The sequence below is a fragment of the Rissa tridactyla genome, chromosome 8, assembly GCF_028500815.1.
Source record: "Rissa tridactyla isolate bRisTri1 chromosome 8, bRisTri1.patW.cur.20221130, whole genome shotgun sequence".
Lineage (NCBI taxonomy): Eukaryota > Metazoa > Chordata > Aves > Charadriiformes > Laridae > Rissa > Rissa tridactyla.
Window position 1 is genome coordinate 27071885 of NC_071473.1, and position 26936 is coordinate 27098820.

The 26936-nt window shown below is 40.5% G+C and overlaps 1 long non-coding RNA gene across 4 annotated transcripts in view; it reads right to left on the bottom strand.

Moving 5' to 3' along the window:
- The window catches only part of LOC128914394 (uncharacterized), an 85322-nt gene that overhangs the window by 12653 nt on the left and 45733 nt on the right, over positions 1-26936 (bottom strand). For 2 of the 4 annotated variants that reach the window (XR_008468268.1, XR_008468265.1), the window contains exons 8-12: positions 20941-21081; positions 13808-13911; positions 13603-13711; positions 13142-13254; positions 11393-11511 (exon numbers count right to left, since the gene is read on the bottom strand). This is a non-coding gene — a long non-coding RNA (uncharacterized LOC128914394). Of the gene's footprint in view, positions 1-11392; positions 11512-11546; positions 11939-13141; positions 13255-13602; positions 13712-13807; positions 13912-20940; positions 21082-26936 lie in introns of those variants that run through there. The other 2 variants (XR_008468266.1, XR_008468267.1) reach the window with 2 other exon arrangements.

Here is a 26936-nt window from a genome sequence, read left to right on the forward strand (position 1 = left end):
CAGAACTGTGCATGTCTGCAGCATCAATTACATCCTCAAAATAGAATGACATGTCCTAGCTGCATCTTGGTAACCTTCTGGCAGCATCTTGTGACTGAAGGTGGAAAAAAGATGAAGATAGTCAGCACAAATAGCAATGTAACTATGTGCTGGGTGGGAGAGGTAATTTCCCACACGTTTGAAGAAAATAATCCCAGGGGATTAAAAAAATGTCACAACTTTTTTCTTCATAAAATCCACAATAAAAACAGACCATATTAAGCAGAAATGAGCCTACCAGAACTTATGAATAACTTGCATTCTTCCACTGGAGCCCAGCCAGTTACCCTTGGAAAAAATTCCTGTTTACTTTGTAGTGAATGTGAGAGACACACAGTCTGCCAGAAGCTGTTACGACAGTAAAAACACAGCCAGAGGCTGTCACAAATGGGGAAATCACAGAGAAAGTTAATTTGTTAACTTCAAGGACAAAGATTAAAATAATATCTATTTGGTAAAAAATTATTTACTTTATCACATAGAAGACTTCAGCTGAGTTTACATGAAAGCTATTCTCGCTCAAAGGGATATTTCAGATACTTCTTCAATAGTTAGCGTGTTTGTAAAATTTGATTGGATTTACAAAGAAAACTTCTTTTCTTGTTGTTCTCAGTTTGGCTGAGGTTCATATTTTGCTCTACAACTGCAGCTTTCTTCCACAAAGCCGCGGCCAGGACGGTTTCATTAGGAGTTCAGATGCCAGTGGCCTTGCTCATAGCACTTCCTAAAACCTTGGGGGATGATTAGACATGCTTGCTCTTCTGGCCCTTCAGCAGTTCAATCCTAGAGTGAGTCCTACATAAAATATGTCCTAAACTGTAGGCCTGTAGTTTTAGAAATCCCAGAAAACACATACTTCCAGTATCCAGAGGCCTGAATTCTGAAGCCTGATTAAGGTGACAAGCTCATTCAAGAGGAAAAAGAGGGTAATATGTAGCTGTTACAGCTCACACATTTTTGTATCATAAGTTTGGATTTATTCCTTTCTGATCTTCAACAAAGGCGATTTTTTTTATCATTTTCCATACTTTTGTACACAATATTTGTATTCCTCCTTTCTTGGTAAAGCTTATTGTAAACGAGAAATTGAACATAAATACACTTTCATTTACATTCTTAATTCATTTTTCCATTTAACTTATCTGTCTTTTGTAAGAAACTTTCCTCTCTTCCCCAGACTAATCAAAGGCTCATGATCCGCAGATGTCTGCTGCTCAAATCAGTCACAATGCACCCCAGCTGTCATAACTTCTTTCCGTCTCCAATATATTTTCCTATTGTCTATCTCATTCCTTTAAAGCTCATTTTCTAGTCTCTGTTGGTTTACTTCATATATAATACCAAGAACATGTTTAAGTCTTTTCCTGACCCAGAATCCAAGAACTGCTGACCTGATAACCTTGTAACAGTAGTAAAAACAGGAGACAAATACCACCTCGGAGAGACACTTGAGCATATCTGCCCTTGCCAGAAACAGGAAATACCAGGAGTCTTACGTAAAAGATTTCTAACCTAAATTTGCAGACCCAAGGGGCTGGAACAGCTTAAATATGGTTCAGATAAACATCCAGACTTTCTGATGATTATCCAAACTCTTTGAGAATCTGGAATTTTTGAGGTTCGCTCATCAGCAGTACCTTGAGTACATCCTGGAAGCAGCCTGCACCTTGAAGACAGCAGCGATAAGGCTCTACTTTTTGGAAGCCAAATGCAAAAGCGTTAATTATATCACGTTGGTAGGAAGCTATGAAACAAGCGCTGCTGTAGAGATTGCCAAGGGGCTCAGGAGAAATAAATCAGAGTTTATAAACATCTTCAGGGTAAGAATATCAGTAATTGTTCACTGTCCTAGAAAATATAGGATCTTTGAGAAAGGAAACATTTTGAGCACTTGCTTGTAAAAATTTCTTAGCAAAAGGGGAATATATAAATGTAGAAATCCTCCCTCCTTCCCCCCTAAAGCAGGTGGCCAATGACTGTACAGCTAGAGAACAAGCTAGCACACCACCAACCACAGGAACAGCCAACGCTGATCATTCAGCCAAGTTAGGAGAGGAGTAACTCTTTCTAAAGCTGCTGCACTTACCAATAGCTTGTGTGAACGGGGACATTCCAGAAATTAACTTTTAAAGCAGATTAATAAAATCTCTATTCAGAAGTAACTTTAATTTGACTTTGGAAATGAAGCCAGCTATATCAAATTAAGGCCAGTTTAATTCTGACTATGATTAACCACCCGGAGGCTTAATGCAGTTTGACTAATCCATGTTAAAATCACATTTTTAGTTAATTTAGAATATTGCTTGAGTGTTCCTGCAAAGGCAAGTCCTAAATCTCACCAATATCAATAGACCAAAATAAGGGAGGCCTTGCATTTAAGTGGTCTTTCTCCATCTGTTTCATAACATCTTAACTTTGAAATCTGTTACGTATAGTGTGTTAAAGCATCAAAAAACCTTTCAGGCTAAAATGGGAAAAAACCTGTTGTTTTTGGTAAAATTACTCAAAGTAATAAAAAACGGAAGGTATTTTTAGATCTGGATGGTAAACACCCCTGGTTGAAGGATCTCTGAGAACAGCCTGGGGATTCAGGGGGCATTGGTGAGTTGAGGGTACACAGAAATGGACCAATTATGAAGCGTAACAAGAGGGGGGAGGAAAATCCACTGTCGCTAGCTCCTTGCACAGCTTCTTACAAAAAAAAAAAAACCCAAAACAACAAAAAAGCCTGAATTTCCATTCAGTCTCAACAACCGATTTACATAGATTTGGTTTTTTATCTTTAGAGGGCAAAAAGTCTAGACACGTACAAACTCAAGTCTTCCTTGGGCTAACTCTGTTAGCAAGGGATTAGCAAGGGATTCCCACATTTTCTCCAAGAACCTGCTCTTCTCTTCTCTTACAGCTTACCAGTAGAAGCACTCATAAACCTCACGTACTGCCACAAATCCACAGGTATACCAACCCATCCATTTATTTCCACTTATTTCATGGACTTCAGATAAGGCCTTTTGCATTTGCTGGATACTCTTTACAGGCCCAAACTGTCAAACCTGAATCAAAAAAGTCTGCCATGCCTGACAAATTTGGTGGCCTTCTACAACAGCGTTACAGCCTTACTGGATAAGAAAAGAGCAACTAACATCATCTACCTGGACTTGCACAAAGTAGTTGACACTGTCCTGCACGACATCCTTGTCTCTAAATTGGAGACGCATGGATCTGATGGATGGACCACTTAGTGGATGAGGAATTGGCTGAATGGCTGCACTCCAAGAGCTGATGTCAAAAGCTCGATGTCCAAGTGACGACCACTGATGACCTGTGCTGTTTGACACCTTTGTTGGTGACATGGACAGTGGGATTGAGTGCAATCTTGTACCCTCAGCAAGTTTGTCGACAACACCAAGCTGTGTGGCATGGTCGACACACTGGAGGAAAGGGATGCCATCCAGAGGGACCTGGACAGGCTGGAGAGGTGGGCCCATGTGAACCTCATGAAGTTTAACCAGGCTGAGTGCAAGGTCCTGCATACGGGTCGGGGCAATCCCAAACACAAATCCAGGCTGGGTGGACAATGAATTGAGAGCAGCCCTGAGGAGAAGGACTTGGGGCTGTTGGTGGATGAGAAGCTCAACATGAGCCACCAATGTGCACTGGCAGCCCAGAAGGCCAACTGCATCCTGGGCTGCATCAGAAGAAGCGTGGCCAGCAGGGTGAGGGGGGTGATTCTGCCCCTCTGCTCTCATGAGATCCCACCTGTAGCACTGCATCCAGCTCTGGAGCCCGCAACATAAGGCGGCCATCAACCTGTTGAAGCAAGCCCAGAGGAGGGCCACAAAGATGATCAGAGTACTGGAGCACCTCTCCTATGAAGACATGCTGAGAGAGTTGGAGATGTTCAGCCTGGAGAAGAGCTCCTGGGAAACCTTACAGCAGCCTTCCAGTACCTAAAGGGGGCTACAGGAAAGCTGGGGAGGGACTCTGGATCAGGAGGGGAGTGATAGGACGAGGGGTAATAGTTTTAAACTGAAAGAGGGGAGATTTAGTTGAGATATTAGGAAGAAATTCTTTGCTGTGAGGGTGGTGAGACCTCAGGTTGCCCAGAGAAGCTGTGGCTGCCCCATCCCTGGAGGTGTTCAAGGCCAAGGCTTGGAGCAACCTGGTCTAGTGGGAGGTGTCCCTGCCCAGGGCAGGGGGATTGGAATTTGGTGATCTTTAAGGTCCCTTCCAACTCCAACTAATCTATGATTCCATGATTCTAAAATTGCCTTAGTCTGGAGCACCTCTTGCCAGCTAGTGCTTTTAATGAGATAAAAGTAATCAGCAGCACTGCCTCATTAAAACCTCAAGAAGTGCATGTCTGACCAAACCTTTGTCTATTTTTCCCCAATTACAGTAATTGGTCTCCGAGGGGATATTGAGTCTACCTCCACACCTTGCTTGCTTTTCCTTGCGGGCATGACGGCACTGCTACTAAATCACGAACACAGTCAGCTGTTGCAAAAAGGCTGGTGCTCCCCTTTCCTTCTGCTGTGATTTCTTTCCATGCTGGACTCTCACATTGTCATTCAAAACATGCAAACTATCCGTCACAACAAATTACCTCTCGTATCTCCCAGATCAGTGACCACCCTTAAATAACCCTAATTACTGATTACACCCCTTTCTAGCATCTCTTGAGAAAGAAACAGCATTTATAGTTCTCGTAAATCAGGATTTTATATGCCAACCCTGCTGGATTTAATCTTTTCTCAGAGATGATGGAGAGAAACAACACACTATTCATAGAAAAACTCTTACAAGGTTTTAATAGGCTCTCATGCAAACCCATTGTTTTGCTTTCTTATTTATTGTCCCTATGAAACTATAACCCCCTGCTCTAAATTATCCATTCACATCTACTCATACGCAGCAGTGAATTTCAAGACACCACAGGCTAGCTGCTAGTGCCAAAACGCTGTAAGGACATTTACTACCATTTGGAGTATTTTTACTTCAAAGGAAAGGATTAATGAAGATTATGGAAATGATTCTCAATCTCCGCATTTCCACTGACCTGTTTTCCCCTCACATATCACATAATGATTTGTTAAACTATGTGTTAGCTATACTATAGGAAAGAAATTTTTAGTGCAATGCAGAGCAGGCAATACAATCTTCCAGATGTACATATTGCTTCCAATATAAAAACTCTTTTGAAGCACTAGCCCAACACCCTTGGCACTCACACCCACTGTCCCGGACTGCTGTAGCACCATTAGAGGCAATATAGGCTCCCCCAGCCTTTCCCCACACCCAAGAAATGTGTATCAACTCCGACACAAAGCAAAACTGCTAGCACTACGTCTGCACTAATTGAGGAAAACATTTGCTTGCAGACTTTACTCACTCCTGGCCTCTCTGAGCTGCAGATCCACCACGAATCCACTACGTCAGCCGCTTTATATAACCGTGGAGGCACTAGGAAATAAACACACAGAAAACAAGGTAAGTCTACTATGATAACGCTTCTAAACACATGAAAGAAAGACAATATAATCTATCAGATGAGCAATGACAATATCAACAATATGCAAACTTTTTATCTTATGTCTGTTCTTAAGAGTATCTTGAAGGTTTATGCCGCATTATCTATATCCACACTACCTATCCGAATTGACCCCACCTAGACATACTGTACCAAAACTTTTATTCAAAGAAGTGAAGTGTGTGTCAAATCCCAATTACTTGCAGAGTCTTGTCATACTTGAGAGTAGTCAAACAGTGGCACAAGTCACCTGGAGAGGCTGTAGAGTCTCCATGCTTGGAGATACTAAGAACTCAGCTGAGCCTTATCTAAGCTGGCCTTGCTTTGATCAGATGACCTCCAGAGATCCTTCCAATCTGTAATTTTCACAGGATCATTCAGGTTGGAAGCAACCTCAGGATGTCTCTGGTCCAAGCTCCTATTCAAAGCAGGGTCTGCTGTGAGGTCAGACCAGACTGCTCAGGGCTTCATCCAGTAGAGTCTTGAAAATGTTGAAGAACACACCCTCCAAGGTTTGACTGTCCTCCCATTCTGAGCAGCAGCCCTGCTATCAGGCAGTCAACCTAGTACTCCCAGTTTGCCATTTACAAGCCTGATGAGACCGCTCTCCATAGCTTCCTCCAGGACATTGGTAAAGATGTTAAACAGAACAGGCCCAAGGCCAGGTCCCTGTGGTACTCCATGTTGTACCAGCCTCCGGGTACAGAGCCAACTATTAACCATGTCCCTGTGAGCCTGAGCAACTAACGAGTTTTTGAGATGGAAGGACAAGCAGATGGGTAGGCTGTAACTCCTATTCTGTGTTTCAATGAACAATTTACTCTTTCATGTAACACAAAGATTTTCATTTCCTTTTTCAATATATTCTGGAAGATGCTGGTCAAAGGACGCTGGGATCATTCAGATGTGCAAACATCCTCAGTATGCCATTCAGCGAAGTCAGTAGCGATCTCAACAGAATATTTAATACAATTAATGCAGTTGATTTTATCACTGTAGTGATATGCAAGAGTTCAAGACATTATGACGAAAAATTATTTGCCTGAGAAAATAATTCATAATTAGGTTTTGGGGTTTTTCTGTTTGTTTGATTGATTGGGGTTTTTTTTTTTTTTTTTTTTTTTAAGATCAGCTGAAATAGAGCAAGCACTGCTATCACAACTGGTGGAAACTTAAAGGAAAAGGTTGTGGGAAAGTCTGTGTCAGGATTGTCATATACCCACATAATTTGGTTTATAACCAGTCTCTTAGATATGCTAAATTGTGAATGAAAAGAGTAGAAAGTGTTCCATCAGTCATTTCCCCCAAGGCCTGTTTATTTTCAGCACAATATCAAACTTGAAAAACCAGATTGTTTGGCTCACCCAGTCAGGTAGCAGACTGTGGTGATACACTGTGGAAAGGGAAATTCCCCTTTCCTTTGCTTACTTACTAATACATTTGATTAGACAAACACAACAGGACTTATTTGAATTCACTTGATGTAACAAATACAGATAGCGCATGGTACAGAGCCGCCCCACTTCCAAACAAGCAAAATGGGTGTGCAAATCCATGGTACACGATTTGAAAAGCTACTTACATTCCTTAAACAAAGAAACAAAAACATTTTTTATGTATCTAAAGTTAGATATAAGTCGATAAGTTATCTCATCCTTCGAACCAGTCTTCTTAATCAATAAATGAGGTTATGCAGACTTTATTGGGCTGATACTTTGGCGCTATTTTGTTTAAATGCAGACATATTTGCATTTCAGAACAACTTATTAAGTCTTATCTTGTATTTTGATGCAATTTCATCAAAATTGCATTTTTTATTTTGATGCAGTTGTATTTTGATGCAATTGCAAATACCGCAGACAAGTTTAAAAAATAATTTTATATGCTGACATTTATTTTGGAGGGATTTTCAATGGAAGACGAGTTTCATCTCAATGGGAGTTTCAAATGCCAGACAGCATGCCTGTATTTGGTAAGCGTTTCTCCTTTCATCACCTGCTTTCAAATACTATTTTTACCAGGATATGTATGCAGCACCATATTGATAAGAACAGTTACAAATGCCAGAGGAAAGAGATAAATCTGCTGGAGTAGCCTCCTGTATAGCTACTGGGCACAACTCATTATGTGCATAACTATTGCAAGGTGAAGATTTCATCTAGTGCAGAGGCAGCCACGTTATCTAGAGCTTCTTAAAAATGCTCTGTGCCAGCCAGGGGACTCAAAGCTTCACACTGCCCCATGGTTGTGTGATCACAAACTCAATACACAAATGCAAGCTGCCTTTTAATTTCTGGTACATAAGAAACTGAATGCACAACTTTTTCACCCCTGCCAATCCAGCCTTATGTGCCCTGCAATTACAATTGACAACAGATGGAATATGGCAGTGACTAAATCCCAGAAGCTGGTGCTTTTCTATTTTAAATTAGTAGTTTAGTGGATTAAGGTAAAACATTTGCCTATTGCTGGATCACCCTGTTAAACATTGGGTTAGGAAACAACTCTTGAGTAGCTAAAGAAACAAAATCTGGAACTAAATCTTGATTTGCAGGTACAAAGAAATCAGAGAGACTCATACAAGACTTTTACACCCAAAAACGAGCTTCTCTGTTTTGTCAGAAGTACATGCGAGAGTACGCAAAGAAGCGCTCATGAACATTTTGCACATGCAAATCCAGCGCAACTGAAGAGCTGTCTCTTGACCACCAGTAGCAGAGCTCTTGCACAATGCACATGTCTGCATCCCGCCAGGTCTTGGAGCCACACTATCAGATTTGCCTCGGTTCCTGACAGGGTGTTCTTTGTACTTTGAGCCCTTTGCCCAGCCTTTGCTGGAAGCCTTATTTCTACCCCAGCAGCATAGTAAGAATTGGATTTCGGTATTCAAAGGCTGAGGAATGGTTCTGTTTCCACTGTAAGATGGTGAGAGGGAGGTGGTATGGAAAGCCAAAAGGAAAGACTTGGACTGCTGATCGTGCTGCCAGGGATACAGAAGTGGAGGCAGATCCTGCACCACACCCCCCACCCTCTTCCTTCCAGTGCAGCAGCCATCCTGTAAAATAACCAGCAAGGCCACAGCAATCGTGCTGCTTATAGTCAGCTGCTACCTAAACGATGAAATCCTTTCCCAGTGATACAGCTTTCTGTGGGGAAACAAAAACCACATACTTCTTGTGATTGTGTTATGTTTCGTGTCTTTGGTTTGACACCTCCTTTCTACAGTAGGAAGGCACCCAAGTCAAAGTACTTTGTGCAAAGTCCTTCCTCAACACACTGGTAGCCATTACACGCTGTGACAACAGACAGCCTCAATTCCCTTGCACCAGTATTAAGAGAAAGCCCACTTCAGAGAACACTTCTCCATTTGCATTTTAACTCTGTTCCCTTCCAATAAGCTAATGCTGTCAGTACTCCAGTTAACATTTTCTCTGCCCACCACTTACCCCAGTCTGTTAGGGCAGAAAAGGGATTCATGTCTGTTCGTTACTTACAAGAAGTAGATTTTTACAAGAAAAGTTGCCATGAGCTGCAGCATTTGAAAGCAGGACTGATAAGCAGGAGTGATCTACTGTCTGGCAGCCTTCAGAACAGAGGGAAAGAGGAAACATTTTAGGTCAGGTTGGAAAGAGAAGAACTGAGGCAACGGGAGCAAGAGGAAGAGATAACAAATTAATATAGGTAATAAGTCTAAAACTAGAAGTTTGGGGCTTTTGTAATTCTTATCATGACTTCTTTTGTCTTACATGACTCTTAGTTGGATTTACAGGATCCAAGAATGAAGTATTGGGGACGAGAAAGCCCTAGACATAAATAACTGAAAAGTAACAGATTTTAAGGCTTTGCTCATTCAGCAAGAAGGCATGAAATTCCTCTCTCGCTATTTAAACACTTACTCAAAATAGAACTATTAAGAGCTAAAAGTAAGGATATTTGTGCAACTAGTATATGCTGACAGCCCTCATTAATCTAATACTCTCATTTAGTCTTTTAAAAGTGTAGGAACAGGAACATGCAAACCATAAATTGCAAAGCCAGCATCTGCAAACCTTCACTCAAGGTTCCTAATTGCTCTCTGATTCAACCAGGCACATGGCTCTCTATTTATTATTTGTGAGTATTCAGGCAAACTGGTATTAGTATATGCTTGGGGAATGGCCTTTTTTCAGTGAGGTGTTGGCATGTTTCCGTTTTGTTTTTAAGAGGTCAGTGGTTTGGGACTGGACTGAAACATTTCAAAGCCAGCATAAACATTTATTTTCTTTCAAATTATCCTCAGGGAAAAAAAAAAAGAGTCTGGCCATTGCACAGTTTTAAGAGTTACAGCCTTACTTTTGCCAGCACTTTTGTCCATGCCTTATTCTAACAACAGTACAATTCTACAACCCTCAATGTGCAGATCAACACCTCAAAACGATCAGAAATTGCTTTGTAATTCCAAGACCAAAGGCAGGTGCTGTTTCACGACATGTACATGTAATACAAGGAGAACAATTAGTGCTACAGAAATAGTCTTCAGAGTGTGCACAGTACAGGTAGTGCTCCGTAATGCTCTACGTCATTGACTTTATGTACAAAGATGTACTGTGTTTTAATTGCACAATCCGTGGCAAGTACATAACCAACACTCCTTAGGAAGACACTGGTGACACAAAGACAAAAGGGGATGAACGATGTTTTAAGCTCTCTCCCAAAACAGAGTGATATGCATTATTATTACAAGATGCACTGAATAGCCTATAGATCCACCAAAAATACATATCCAGGCACATCTCTATTTCACCTCAAGAAAATTATATCCTAAAACATTAAAAATGGGACTAATTTCCCCTAGGCAGAAAACATACACGTCCATTAACACTGCACACAACTGCCTCAAAGGAAACCAAGCTAGGTGACCCTGGTACAGCTCTGACTTCAGCTACCTCCTTCCATTTCTCTTTAAATGCTTTATTATAAGCACTGTGCTAATAAAATCCTTTTGAGTTACCTGAACAAATCTCCTAATTTGCTACTAGGTCACTAAAAGAAGTGAATTAGACCACTGGGATATTACTTTATCTGGCATTCCCAAAGAACTCAGATTACTTCATAGGTCAGTGGAGAATTGCTTTAGGTCATCAGAAAGCTAAAGGCACCACAAGGAGCAATAGCTCCTTTGAGACCTTTGCAAACTTTCATCCTGCACTCCTCCCCACTGATGGCATGCCAACATGCAAGGGCTCAATGCCATGCCTTAAGCCATCATTACTCAGCCCTTGGCTCACAAAACCTCAGAAAACAGAGTGATTTTCTCAAGACATGTACTGGGGGAGGTACAAGGAACCAAGCGCATCTCCCAAGGTTTTATGTATTTCACACATGCAACAATTTTACAGTTAAGTTATTATTTTGTAAAAGCAATCAGGTTGTTCACCTAAGCTCTAAGCTCTTTATCAAACTCCTTTCTACAGCCAGGCTACAGCTGAATACAAAATACATGCAATTACAAGAGATTGAGAGAGGCAGCCTTTTGCTACCCTGACAAGGTTGCTCTGAAGTGCTGGCTGTGCTATACACAAGGCCTGTTTCTCTTGCTTTCAGCAAGATCGAGTCTGTCTCTTCCACTTCTGTGTCACAACACCCTCGTCTTCATATGCTACAAACAGCATTACAACATCCTAGTGCTAATACATCTTCTAGCTGCTGCAGTCTTTCTTGATTTTCACCTTCTCCCAGCTTTTTGAACACAGAACCTCAGTTTTCATTAAAGTTAGTTATTGGTAGCCTCATTGTTGAGGACATGAGCTTGAAAAATACAACATAAAAAGATAAAGGACTTACACCGTTGTTGACTTAGCAGTCATAACTTGTTAACCATCAGCAATTGGCTGCAGAAGTCCCTCTCCTCCATGTAGGGGATAAACACAAGCTGATTTCTGAGGTGAGCATTGTGGTTGCACCTGCAAGAACATGTTTCCCTGTGGTCATTGTTTTCTTTAAAAAGGGGAAAGTTAGGAATGAGAACAGGTGTGTTATTTATAAATGACTTAAGCCAATTTAAATTCTGTGTTGCAAAAAAGGCATGTACCCACCTTTCTCAATTCCTGCCCTCAGAGCTGCCCAAGTCAGAGAAAAATTAATATTAAAATTAATTAACAGAGAAAAAAATATAAATTGCTTTTCAGTCAGACCAGCTCCTCCATCTGGCTGGCAACAGAGTCGCATAATAGTGCTGCTGACTCAAGGAGAGGCGTGACTAGCAATTTTAGAGAGAGCAAGCTTCAGACCTATTAAGACAATTGTAACGATGCATGTTCAGAGCATCCCAGAAGGTTAGTGATTTATTTTGCCTGAAGAGTCCAGAAAGAATCTCTTGGTCTCCCTCCCCTGAAATGAAAAGGAACCCAGAAAAAAAAGACATATATTACTGAAGACCAGCATTAATGTTTCAGATCTTCTACGTATCACTTGGAGATACAGAGCCAGGGAGTATCTGGAAGTGAAAAACTAAATGTGACATGAACTAGACAGAAAAGTGGGAGGAGAGGCCTTTGACCATAGGCACTAAAGAGCTACAAACAGAGTATGCCAGCAGAGAAAAACCATCTCAAACTGGGCCCAGCAAAGATCATAAGATCACAGATAGAGCATACTGGTTAGAAAAGTACTGTCTGAGTAAGGGGGGAGCTCACCCCTCCAACACAGCCTAACTGATTACTCACTGCTTGAGAACAGCTAATTTGATTTGATACTGGCCTTTATCTGCCATGGACTGAAATTATCCACTCAAGCCACCAAAACATATTTTATATTCTATACAATTCTAGTCTATTTGTATTCTATAACAGGTCTTAGGACCTCTTACAATAGCCCATATTTCAGAAAACTGTGAGCACAGCCCTGTATCCCTAAGAAATAAGTTAACCATATTTTCCAGCATATTCAGTGACTATTATTGCCAGCACTGTGAAGTCTGCTTTCTGCAACTTGAAAAAAAAAAAAAAAGAAGCATAATGCAAAATAGGAAGAAACTAAGGAAACCATAACCACACATAAACAGCCTGAACTTCCTCCTCCTTCCTTAGCATGGGGCTTTGTTTTTCTCCTCACAACTGTTTAGATGTTAAGAGAGGTCAGAAAGTCAGCTATTAATCACCTGAGTTCTCAGGCAGATGAAGGCAAAGTAACCCACTGCTCATCTCTGCATTAGGAAGCAGTAAACATCCCTTTTCAAGCTGAATTTTGTGAACTGCAAGAAGTCAGATGCTGAGAGCCTGAAAAGATCTAGATACAGTCCTGCTGGTGTCAGTAGCTAACTTCCACTTGCTTTCACTGGAGAGAGACTGTATTCAAAATACAGTTTTATATTCTCCCCAGCCTCTCCTCACATGAGGAATAGTTCAGCTCAGCCAAAACATCCTGTTCCTCAGTAGAAAATGGGGCAGACCCCATGGGCAGAGCAGAGCGAAGAAAACACAGATCCTTTGAGGGGGTGGGGGTAAGGGCAGAAAAGGGAAGAAGGAGAGGGGAAAAAAAAAAAAGGATTTCAGGTAACAAAATAGTTAGGCAGAAAGGAGCCCAGTGTATTACCTGTGCAGCCATGACCACATCATGTGTGATTTGTGGCATACATCCCAAATTCAACAGGAGCTGTAGTTATTCTTCTCCTTTACTTTTGTTACTTCTGCAGACAGTAAATCCAGCTAAGGAGAAAGAAAGAAGAAGAAAAAAAAAAAAGGAGTGCTAGTGTATTTCAAAACACTTTAACAGGCAACACATAAGCAACAAATGCTGGTAAATTTCAAACAAAATGAGCTCTCTCTTGGAAAAGATTTCAAGCCCTGTAAAGGCTAGCATGTTTAACACCTGTCCTTCATTTACCATAGGTGCAAAACATCAATAAACACTTTCACAGGGGGAGCTGGTTGAAATAAATGACAGAAAAGCCTACAGGCCCATGTGAGGCTGTTTGGGAATTTGAAGCTTGCAGATGAGCAGCTTTGTTGGTGACAGGGATACTAGTGTACATATGCAGTACAAAAACAAGTCACCTTATACATATTTGTGTGCAAGACTGGTATGCATGTGACAGAGGTAAGGTGTTGAGTGAGAAAAAGTTTGAGAAGAACTCAACAGCAAGTTGTGGATCAGTAAGACAACCTGAAAGAAAAAAAACAAGAAAATTACCCTCCAGCACTCTGGAAAATGGGACTTTTATATGCCTGGATGCAGCCTTGCTAGTTCATAAGGACATACCTGACTTTATCACAAGTTTCTCCTTTCACATCAGATAACGTGTAAGACCCCAAACTCCATCGAGTCATGCGAAAGGGTTGAGTCCTCCGCTGTATCGGTTACATCTGTAGAACATGAAGCATTTAAAACACCAGTATAGTTTCACTGAAATGGGTAGAAAGAGGTGGCTGATTCTTCAGAGCCTTGCATTTTAATTGCTTGTAGAAGGTCCTATCGTACTAAAAATATTGAGCAATTCACCTACTTGTATATAAACGCTTATTCCAGGTAATAAATGCAGCAGGCAGATAAGTAACAGTTTGATTTCATCAACATACCCCTCACCAAATTATTGAGATCTTTACCTTGGAAATTGTATGGGTTTAGCTGAGCCTGATATACAACTGCAGAAGGTGGATATATGCCTCAATAAAAAGCAAGTCCACGTGTTAGGTGACTCGGTCATTTTTTCAGGATGCACAGAAACCTTTCAACATATTATGAACCAATATTTCTAATTTTGCATCAGAACATTGCCTACAGCAACTGATGCGCCACAGAGATTCCTCTGTATGCAGTGCATGTTCTTGCATTGTCTAAACACCGTAAGAAAACAGCCTAATGTGATTCCAGACCCCTGCCCCTTTCATCACTAACCTGGAGTTGTTTGTGTATCAAAAGGAAGAGCACACAACGCGCACTCAACCAGACAGAGCTGAACCGCCTGCAGTGAAAATACAAAAGATTGGATATGTGATTTTTAAAAATTTTTTTTTTAGTATAATCATTCTGTTATGTATAATGGATGCACAGGCATAGTTTGGGCTTTTGAAAACCTAAAGCAAAGCTTTACTTTATTCCTGTAAATCTCATGGGCTTCAAATTGAAGCATTCCCTTCTGTCAGCAATAGTTAGCAATGAAATTCCATGGCCCAAATAGGACTTTGAGGCCTCAATTATACTTTGAAAATAGACTGTTATTAATGATATTTTTTATTTTGGGAGCATATGAGATATAAGAGCCTTAATACATCTGTAACCCATAAGGGGTATGAGAAGGAAGGGACCGAACAACCGATTACCCCAAAATTCTGTTTTCTTCAGATGCATTTAAGACTAAAAATGTATGGAGATCTGAGAGTGGAGGAGGCTAAAGGTGTTGGGGGTGCGTGGGGGAGGGTACAAAATATCTGGATGTGGAAGAAATTGCTTGGTATATTCTCCAGCCCTAAGGAATTAATTAGGCAATCCTTATCAGTGTGCTTCAGGTGGAAAAGCAGCGGAAGAGATGGAGAGGTGGGGCTTTCTGCCTAGTTGTGGAGCTTGGAGGGAGGCAGAGGGGCAGCACAAAGCCTACCAGAAGAGATACCCTCCCTAACCAAAGTGAACAGTCAGGCTCAAAAGAATTGAATGGATAAAAATATTTCATATAAAAGTTTTTGTTTCTCTGCCCAACAAGACTGTTTGTGGCTCATAATGCCATATATAAAATCACCTCCAGTATGCGGCTTCATTTTCTTCCCAGGAGAACCAGAAACGTTGTCAGCCTTGTTTCACAGAAAGGGAATTATGGCAAAAACAGATCACATGCTGTGCCCAGAGTCAGCCACGAAGTCTGTGGCTGAGGTGGGAAAGAGTTAGAGTCCTATCTTTTTTAGATGACGTAACTGCAAGATCACAATTGTTTTCCTAAATGGAAATCATATTTTCATAGTGATGAGTCTGAGCTGCAGTCCCCAAATTGTGATCAAAGCTTTGGATGCCTGGCATCTAGGGCATTCAAAACATTATTTCAGCGTGATTAATTACAAAGGAAGAGGCCGGCCACCACGCTCAGATACAGATTTTCAGTTTTTGAAGTGGTCAGTACTAAAATGCTGGTTCTGACAGCGTGTGGCCAAACTTAGCCAGGTCCCCATTGTGCCACCATTACCTTCAAGACATACAAGCTCTCCAAACAAATAACAACCCATATGCTTGTGATCTGGTCATAAGACCTCCTCCAGGTCCATGACCTCCTAGGTCTTCTGCGCTTGCTCCTATTTTGAGCAAGCACAGTCCAGTAACAGCACATATGCAGCCGTAATTTCAGCTCTGGTAAGTTTTCAGGGTCAGGAGAGTAGGGAGGCAATTCCACCAGCACAGCCACTATAGGATTATCCAGAAGAGGGAGTGCATAGTATACATACACGTAAAGCCATATTCTGCTACTTGATATCACACACAGGCTCTGCAAACGTCCAGCCTGATTTTAGACTTTAGATTTTAGCTGCATACGGCTCAGTGAAATCCCTACTGCATAGCTCATCCAACATTATATCACTCCTCTTTGCTGTGTGTCTGTCTGAGATTTTCTTGGAAGTTTTTCAGTTAAAAAACCCACTTATTTTTGCTTTTTGAGAAGCTTGTTTTACATATTGGCTTGATAGTCAAAATTAATTTCTCAAGCTACAATTTAAGTAAGTTTGGTTCCAAGTCTCTTACGATTGTTCTTGCTCCCTGATTTGATAAGTAACTTGTAAGAAATGTTGCAGAATGCAAATTCAGAGTTAATTGCTCAGACTTATTCAAGAGTGACATTTATAAATCCACTTTCTGTGAACAGCAGAGTTTTTCCAAGTAGAACTTCCACTTATGTTTATCTGGTTTTGTAACAACAGACCAAAATGGTACCTAGACAGTGTTGTAGGTGCCCTTGACAATTAAAAATGCAGTCAACCACAAGAACAAAGCCACAGGCAACCACCGTGTACAGTACTTAACCCGTTAGACCTAGATTATGAAAAGGAAGCAAGAAATGGGCAGGCATATTACAGCAAGTTTATAAAGAAAACAATTCTGATGTTTCCATGTTTTTCTTAATTCCTACATTGACACACGTCCTCTCCCTCCCCTTCAACACACACTGTTCAATATCCCGCTGAATCCCATTCTCTGTGTATTGCACTAAATCTCTGACCTTGGTTTGACTTTTTTCCATTTTGCTTATCTTCGTCCTTCTCTCTAGTTAAGAAAAAACCCCACAAGACTTGACTTTGAAAGAGATTGAAAGGCTATATTAACTTTGTTTAGCTCCCAGTAATAGTATAAATAGTAATAACAGGATCCTTTAAATGATTATTACCTGGTTTTATGTGCCTTCCTTACCTAACCTTTCTCTTTTTTTTTTTTGATGTCTTTCACAGATTATCAAGAGCTAGTATTCTGCTGACTTTCGTTATTCATTAAAAATTAAGTTCAAGGACATTGTAGCTACAACTGATAAGTACATGTTATTATGGTTTCAAAAATAAATAACTTCCATTGTAGTACAGTAAGATTTTGAAAAGAAAAAATTGAAAGAGACTTCCTGCCCACGTTGGATTATTAAGCAATTTTATATAAGTACGTTAAAATAAATTCACCGCTGTAATTTAAATTATCAGTACAATGTACTGGTTTATCTTGCTCACCTTGCACCCTCTTTCTACAGGGAATCCAAATAGCAAGTTCAGGTAACAACGCCTGCTTATCTTCAGCAAGGTGGGTAACTGAGGAAGTAATCAATATGAACTTGCAGTTTATTAACATTGTTTCAGCTCTGTTATCAAGGCCTGAAAAGTTTAAGGCTCAGGTCCAGACCAAATTCACCCGATCTCTGACTATACGAGGAGCAAAAGGAGCCCAAGGAAGGCACAGACTGACGTGCTGGGCAGCGGCAAAGCGGAGGCGTCTCTTATGATGCTTGTCATTGCAGAAGGTATTTATTTCCTTAGGGAAGTGGGAGAAGAGGCAGCAATGGCTTCTCCTCTCACCTACACCTCGCAGACAGGGCAGTTTGCTGGCTGTACACATAAGCGGGCCTGCACTGCGGTTCCTGTTCCTGGACGAGTGTCAGAGGGCAGGGAGGCACCTGCTGGCTGGGAACCTAAAGGTCTTCTGACTCCTGGAGGCTGCACGGGGCAGCGATGGCATCCAGCACAGGCTGGGGCTGAGCACACGGGCGAGCCCTAAGCGATAAGGGACCAGGCACCATGCAGCAGTGGTTTAACAGCCCGGGCTCTGCTGTTCAATGCAAGAACTAGCAGAATATCTATGGAAATCTGGAGGGCAGGAGACACATGCCACTCTATGCAAGTTTCTTTTCTCTTTTAAGTCAGTAGCACTGAAAGAAGAGACATTCCAAGGTGATTTTTAGGAAAGAGACAGCAGTCGATTTTGCTTGCCGATACAGACAAAGTCATTCTGACTTGTTTCCATGAAACTCCCGAGGTTTTTCCAGCATAAGGATGACTGGGCACACACAACAATTTGCGCCACAATGTTTGGCAAAGATACTAGCTTTTGTTTAGTAGTGTCCAAAGGACTCATAAACCACTTAATTATTTGCAATCAAACATACAGTAAAGTCCTCTACAATAGCATTAAGCACAGCAGTTTTGTCAACTGACTCAAGCCTTCACTGTGGTTGCTGTGAATGGGGAGGAAGTTCAAAGGCTTGCCGCTAACAAAGGCTGGAAAAAAATAATCCTCCTCTGCTTACATGTATCAGTTATTCAAACAAAAGAAGGGAATGGCAGTAAGTGACTAGCTGAACAACTAGTATCAATAAGAACAGTCATGGAAAGTAGAAAATAATGACAAAATTAGAACCCAGTGTCACAGAGTGCTGGAATCCTGGCACAGAGCAATGAATTCCCCTCACCTAACTTTGATTTCTTCAAAAGACGAGGTTATGTTGTTCCTTTTACTACCTGCTCCAAGGACTGATTTGTAATTTTCTAGAAGCCGAATCTGTTTCCAAAAAGAAACAGCTCTTATTTTACTTAGTGCCTGAGCTAACGTTCAGATGGGGAAAAAAAACTCCAAATATAAAATCTACACCTTGGTGGAATCCAGTGCAAGCTTTCCTACAGGAGTTTCCCATGAGGAGAAAACAAGTCCCTACTTGTTGACCAGATTTCTGGACTGAGTATAAGAAAGAACAAAAAGCTAGAGAACATAATGTTACACAAGCCAGCTATTCTTAGCTTACCTTAGGAGTGAAGTTCTCTGTATAATCATTATAGTCTCCTGAGCTACTCAGAGCATCTCACTTAGAGACATCTCTCCTTCTGTTGAGCCTAAAGGGTGTCTTGGTTCATAGGTTACAGCAATCCCTTCCACAAATACTTATGAAATAGTTCTTTGGAATACGTTGGAGTTCTGACCTCCTTCAGTTTCTTTACTCCTCGAGTTTTTGCAGGGATTTGCATACCCCTGTTAAAAGCAGGACAATATATGTACCTGTCTGATCTGATAAGAAAATCAATTTCCCGTTACAGTAGGATTTTTATTATTTTTTTTTACATATGAATACACGATGCTGGCGGAGTAGCCCCCAAAGGTAATGAAGAATTCTTAAATTCTGGGCCCCTGATTTTAATCAGCAGGAAGATACTGACAGTCTGTGTTTTATCTTTTGTTTTCAAAGTTGTCACATAAACTTAATGCTTCCAAGGAGATTCATAGCATATTTGAGGCCCTGTGGGTTGTTTGAAAAAAGAACTATGAAGACTTCGATGTACCTTTCTGTCCCTTCATAGACTCCCAACAAGCAGTACACAGAAAGGTTAAAGTGAGATAAGAAAGAAAATCAACAGAATTTCCCATTGTATGGTTGTTTGCACAATTCCAATCTCAGGTGGTTAGAAAGATCTCATCAGATGTGCCAGTGTTGTTGGAGAGGGTTTGGGGGTCCTGGGGTTTGGTTTGGTTTGGTGTTTTTTAGGAGGCCTTAAGCCTTACCTGCTAGCAGGGACTCCACAAAAAAATCACAAAGCAACAATAACAACAAAATCCAGCCTCCCACACACCCCCTGTTCTTTGGTTTTACGTGTTTCTGGGGGGCAGGGGGCGCTTCCTTCATTTTTTAAATGGCTCATTTGCTAATTTGCCAGAATGACACAAGACATTCAATGAAGCAGATCTGTGCCTTGTCTGCAAAGCTTAGGCACCAGCGCAATAAAATGCAACAACCAGCATTTCAATTCTCCAAGCAATTTCATTGTACCAATTCTGCAGTAGGCCTTTGATTTAGCAGAAAGTCTTCTCTCATTGGAAATCTACTTGAGCTACCAGTTCAGCAATACGAACACATCTGTGGAACGGCAGCACAGGGAGCCCAGGAGAAGGAGATATGTTTTCCCCTCCCAGTAATGTATAAGACCCAGCTGAGTGCATTTCAGCCAAGAGCTGCCCTGCTGCAATGACAGTAGCATGTACAGGGTCAGCATTTTTCAGGAGTGAAAGGCAAAGTAACCTCTGCTGTTTTAAGGGAGGAGACGACATATAAGTGGGTAAACTTGTTAAAAATAGAGAGAAAGGGCAGCTAATAGAGAAATACTTGCGGGTTTCGTGACAACTTGAGAGCCCCGTACTGGAAGTACATTGGCTTTATGTTTATCAAAAAGCTTTGAGAAAGATATAAGAGAAAAAGGCATGGCCAAACAGAATAAGGGAAGTTATTAAGCAGGCATCCTTCAAAAGCTGAAGTCAAGTACAAATGAAGACAACAGGAAGCACTGCAAACTCTGGCAGGTTAAACATAAAACACAAAACAAAAGAAAACATTAAGGCAGGCCAAAACAAATTTTTTGAGGAACAATTTGTAAAAGGCAAAGAAGAGGTTATTGAACAAAGACAAAAATGAACTGTGACCTGACATCAGGATCAGATAAATTTAATCCAACCGACTGGTGACAGCTTCTGAAGGATTTCAGTGGTGTGACTGATGAATTACTAGGTACGGCATGTAACATCCCTCTTGAAACTGGAAACTTGGGAAGTGGCAAGTAATACACCAAATTGTAACATGGGCATTAATAGAAGTCTGGAAAACTACAGAGTAGGATATCTGACATCCGAGTCAGGCAAATTAATTTCAAAAGCTTTTGATTTTAAGACAGATCTTCTGATAAAACTCAGTGCAAGGCACAGGTCCCGTTGCTCTTTTGTGCTTCTCCTCAAATGTGGATGACGAGGGATTGGAACAGACAGATTTTGTGTATTTTCCCAGAAACCCCCAGCTGCAACAGTTTTACAGTAGTACAGTCTTGAAGTGACAAAGGCATAAATTACTATGACTAGTATTGGTTTTAATGTTTGATTTTGGTAGCTTCAAGGTGACCACATACCAGAGCCATTCAGAAGATTCATGTTTCTCCAGTGACTTTTGAATATGTGTGTTTGTGGGTTTCTTTTTCTTTTTTTTTTTAAAGTAAGCTCCTTCATTTTTAATGAAAACGAAAGTCAGCAGAATACTACCTCTTGATAATCTGTGAAAGACATCAAAAAAAAAAAGAGAAAGGTTAGGTAAGGAAGGCACATAAAACCAGGTAATAACAATTTAAAGGATCCTGTTATTACTATTTATACTATTACTGGGAGTAAGTATTGACACATGCATTCTGTCTCGTAACATTATTTAGAACTAGTTCTTCATGTTTTGTTATGCATAGAGCAATTAAATACACTTAAAGAACCAATATATTTCATATTCAATGTATTCTGGTCGGAGTCTGCTTCCCACAAGTTATAAGAAAGTATCGGGTCTTGTTCTGCACTTTCTCCCAGCCATGATTACTGTTATCACCCAGAAGAAACATCCAAAATCAGCTTGTACTGTTGCTGGTGAAAGCATCCAACTGAATGATTACTAGTGCAGGATTACAGCTGCAGTGGGAGCAAGCCCACTCAGCAGTTATAGTCCAAAAATCAGAATAGTTAGATGTAACCCCAAGTTGATGTAGGCTTGTTTTGTAAATCAGACTCCTGCACAACGGAGATGGATTACACTTTATCAAGTCTTTCTCTGGTGCCCGATTTAAAATTCACACCAAACTTGGTCCATGAAGACAGGTCCATTTATAATTTTTCCTCCTTATTAGTAGATCTTAGGTATCAATATGAGATCACCCTGATTTATTCTGTCTCGTTATACTTGAGTTCTCTTGCTTTTATATGGATGAACTGCAATTAGTTATGAGAGGGGGGAAAAAGGTATAAACCTGTTCAACCAAAGGTCAGTGTTGCTACATCCAGCATGTTGAGAGCACGTGAGTCCCTTTATAGTCCTTCCTGTGACTGTGTGTAAATAGTTTTAATAGCTGTTATAATTGCACAGAATTAAAATGCACTATAAATTTGTGTCTGACCGTATGTATTTAACCTGCTATTTTGAACAAAATGAGTGTGAAAAGATAAATACTGGGGAAGTTACTCCTGACGTTTGGCAAAAAAAAAAAAAGCGAGCCTAACCCTTAGTCACGTGACTAATCCTTTCCCCTGCAAATCATTTTATTGACGTCAGGTGACACTCCTTGTGTGAGGCAGGATTATTTATGTGACCGAGGGCTTACAGGATTAGGTCTAAGCAGTATTCAGAAAGAGTCCTCAGAGGTCTTATCTTAATTATTTTGCTCTTTGTAAAGTATTCATAGAACTGAAATTCCCTCTGATAAATTCAATTTCTTCTCTATGCTTCCTATTACCTTTCTGTTGGTTTTTAGTTATTTTCTTGCAGTCACAGTGATTGGAACAGTTACCTAAGGTTTAATTTGGCAACATAGGGTAATGCTGTTGTAAGAATAGCTTTAGCTAAACTCCTGATATAAGTCTGGGTTTAGTTCATCATTACAAAGGATCAGAGTTTATATACTGTCTCTCACTGACTTCAGGCAATGCCAGTATATCGGTATTTTCCTTGAACTGCTTGATATAAGATTCTAGTGTCAAATTATTACATCATAAATGCAGAAACCCAGCTTGCACAAAGCTTTAAAGCTTTTAATGTATAAATGACAAAAAAAAAGTCTCATTTTCTCATATCTTTTCAATTGTATTATGCCTCTATAGTAAAAAAAAAGATGGTCTGTATTGTAACAGCACTTAACACATATCAGTAGTGTATCATCATAATGAAGTCATATATCATATTATAATATCAAATCCTTTTTCTACTGGATTTTTAGCCTTGCTCTGATCTTACACTATTTTATTTTGAAGTATATAGCAGTATATTTAGAAGGTCACTACCAGAATCTTAGCTCAATAGTGTATATGATTTTCATTATGCATAATGGAAAAGAGACAATAGGTTTTTTAGGTTAGAAACTATCTACTTTGACACTTGTTAAAATAGTGTTGGCCCTTAAAATGGAGTGTATGACATTATTCATCTACCAGAATACTCTAATAGAGTATAAGCAATAAAAGGGAGCTGGACGTATCTTTGTGTTCCCATCTGGACCTGGACATGGGACCTGTGGATGTGCACATGGTTATGCGCTTCTGGGTTTAGAGAGGGAAAAGAAATTCCATCTTGCACAGAATGTGTCACAAAACACCTTATGGACAGATGATGGGCAGTAGATGCAGAACTCGTGCAAAACAAGCACCTCTGCCGTGGCTCGGAGTCACTGTGTCCTTTACAATATATTTCTCCTGACAATAGTAAACCACTAGTACTGCCACCTTCCCCTGCTGCTTTTCATTATAGAAACGGGCTGAAAGCGAGAGCTGGACTCCTGCTAGTGAAGCATCCCAGATGTGCCTACTTGCCAGGAAACACTATTTTCTCTTGGATTCCTGTTACTCCCACCTTCTTCAAATGTGTATTTTAGTGATAAGACCGTAAGTCATGGCTTTTATTTACACAAACCATTGCGAACCCCAAAATGAACAATTGGATCAGTGTCACGGTATAAGCCTGCAAAAGAGTCAAGAACAAGCATTCAGGAGTTTCACTTCCAAGCTATGTGGCATTCGGTTTCATTATTTGTTTTTGGTTTTATTTCATTTGAAGTGTTAAAAGCTGTAATTCTACCCCAAATGGTAATACTCGACTCCAAAAGATAAACATGGAAAAATACTTCAGAGCGCACTTTCAGCAAAGTCCAGGTGAATGAGCAATACTGAGTTGTTCTGGTTTAAAACAATACCATTGGTGACTTTGGGACTCAATAACAGTGCCCCAGGTCCGCTATAGGTTTAGGGATACTCACATACAGACAGTAAGACTGCTTGAGTAGTTGGCTAAATGTTTGAAGCGAGCTATTGCATTTTTGCATGAGTCATTTGTTTATTGTCAGCTCTAGCAGATGAATCAATGACCCTGTGTATCAAAGTCTCTAATGTTGATTTGATTTTGTGTTCTTTCTAAAATGTTCCGTTGAAACATCCATTCCATTCACCAGGTAATCTTGCAAATTATTAACATTGCTCTCCATAATAAAATAAATCATCGACAGCAAAACAGAAAGGCCTTACCAGGACAAGACCAATCATTTAATAAACCCCCAAGCATTAAACACTAAATTATTTCTTTCTAATTTGAGCTGCTTGGATTTCTAGTTAGGAAAATGTGATCTCAAAATAAAAGATTTCCCAGAAAAGATCATCAGTAGCCCACTCTCTAGCCCGCATCTTTACAAGCTTGAGTTTCTCTGAAATTTGCCAACAGCCTTACTGCAGGAAGAGGGGAGAAGAGCAGGACAAAAAGTCTCCCCAAATCTGTGATGTTTATATCCTTTCAGCTCAATGTAACTGATGGAAAACTGGTCACAATGCTGATTCCTTTCCTCCCTCAATAATATTGTTTTAATTCAGCTAACGTTGGTTCAAAGAAACTGTTCACAGACAGCTGAACTAATAATTTCTTCCCAGAGACAGCATGGATGAACAGCAGAGTAACCCCATGAGAGGTTTCAATGCACTATTCTAAAAGAAAGCATCAGACTCTGAAAATATTTTGCTTCTGGGACCAACATAGTAATTTATATCAATATAACAAAGAAAACATTTGCTGTGAGAAAAAGCTTTCACTGTATTATGAACATAATAAATTAGGGATGGTTGTTTGGAATTGTAGTTTCATTTAGGCCACTGAAATAGATCTGCAAACATTTAATTTGTCTGAATTCTAATGATTTATTCTTTCTCTGAGGACATTAATGCCGTAAGATCTAAAAATCCCACAGATACCTTGGTTTCTTTCTATTTACCTCTTAAAAATAGAAAAGGGTCCAATCAGGAATGCCCTGTGCAGGGCTTTTGGTGTTGGTCTTCCTGACTTTATCAAGCTCTTTAGAGACAGACAAAAATCCTAAAAAGTTAAGATAAGGCTCCAAAGAGGATTTAAGTCAGTGGTAGTTTTGATATTGAATTTAGATCTACATCCAAGTCTCTTTCTCCTTTTTAACATGAGCACAGGCTTTCTAATGAGATTTTCAGCTGCCTCTGCTAAAAGTAGATGCAGAAATGCCATAAAGTAGTACCATTTCAGGAGCGCTACTTCTAGGCTTAGACTTATTTTTCAGGCTCAAGGCATGCAAGTCAGAGTGGGCCCCATAACATTTCACTCATGTTTTGTGAGAAATACACTTCCAGTGTGGCCACTTCCACCCCGAGCACTCAGGTTGCAGAGAAGGCAGTTTGGGATTACCCGTGACTTGAGACAAACTGAGCTGCCGTTAGCTGTCTGTGCCTGATCCTCACTCCAGTCACCAATCTTGTATTCGTTAGCAGCATCTATAAAGGCTCAGAGCCAGCAAATATGAAATAGTAGGTGCAGAGAATGAATAAGAGTTTCGGCAACCAAACACAAGCCTTTCAGTACATCCAACCTTACAAACACTGAAGAAATGGACACCAAGGCTGTTTTTTCTTTTGTCGAGCCATTGGCTATCAGTACACACTGCCATGTTTTCAAACTCCTATGCCAAACTTTGTCTAAGAAGGGGAAACAGTGAATACCTTTCAAAACATGCTGTTAACATTGATTTACTACCTGATGTATTTGCACAACAGCTAAAAGGAGCATGCTAGAGGCTCCATCTGCAAATTAAGGGATTTCCTCTGTAATTCTCAGTTTGCTTTAGATTTGTGCTTATGTAGTAAAAGGAATATCTTTATATAACTAATTAAATTTATATTTTTTGCAGCTGTTCACTTCCCCTCATGAAAAAAACTTTTCTGAGTTATTTTTCTTTAACACAGCAAATATTGATAGATTTCCGAAGACTAAAAGCCCCATGTGTTTTGCCTTTCTGCCTTATCCAACACGTACACGTGGCCTATATAATGCATAATGCCTTTTACAAAAGTAAATTTTTAATCAACTCTAGCCTTGGTGACCTCTTTTGGAGCATTCAAAGTACAATCCAGGTTTGGTTTACATATTGATAGGTCACTCCAGAACAAGATCAGCGAGCCATGGATGTGTTTCCATATGAAACTGAGCCAATAGCATATGCTGCCAACAGTTGGTCATATCGAAAAACATCCTGAGCATGCATGGTAACTACCTTTTCCAGCTGAGCCTGGTCCGGACCCCCTCCAGACAGTCATCACTCTGTTACAGGTAGATCTAGCTGTGCCTCACATGGTTTTCTCTGGATCCAGGCTGAATCAAGGTGTCTTTCAAGCATGCCTGAAGAGAGACCTCTTGTCCAAGAGCTTTCTATAGACAAGTGTATCTACAGTCAACGGGGACTGTATCAGACAGGGACTTGAACACTCACACTACAGAGTTACACACACAAAAATGCTACTTAGCTTTTCAGGCATCTGGCAGCAGATGGTATCTTTAATAGCAGTGGGAACTACTGTCTATATCACAGCAGACAATCAACTGAGGTACATGTATATACATGTAAAACTGTTGGTGGAGAGTCATTGTCACTTCCTACCATTCTGAAAGGGAGGAAATGCTAAGGAAAGGCAGTGAGGCTGGAGCACTGAAGGAAAGGAAGCAAGGCAGAGGATATGCCGGGCAGCAGTGACGTGCAGCACCATCTCCCAGGCCAGGAGCAGCAGGAAGTTTCCATGACATTCGGAAATTGCTTCTTTTCGGCAGCCTGGGAGTCAGAACTGAGCAGCCCTAAGGACACCCCATGCACCTGGTGGCGAAATGGCTGCCTGGTTTGTCCTTACGTGGTTGTACTCGGGGGAAAAATGGAGAACCAGTCAGGCATACAGAAACTGTATAATAAAACCTATTAAAACACCTACATATTATAGCATGAAGTGTTACTAGAACAAGTGACACAAGCATAAATAGATAGATCTACACAAAGGCAATGGAAAATACGAGCGGACTCCTCAAAGTAAATCAGAAGTTTGCTCTTTCTGC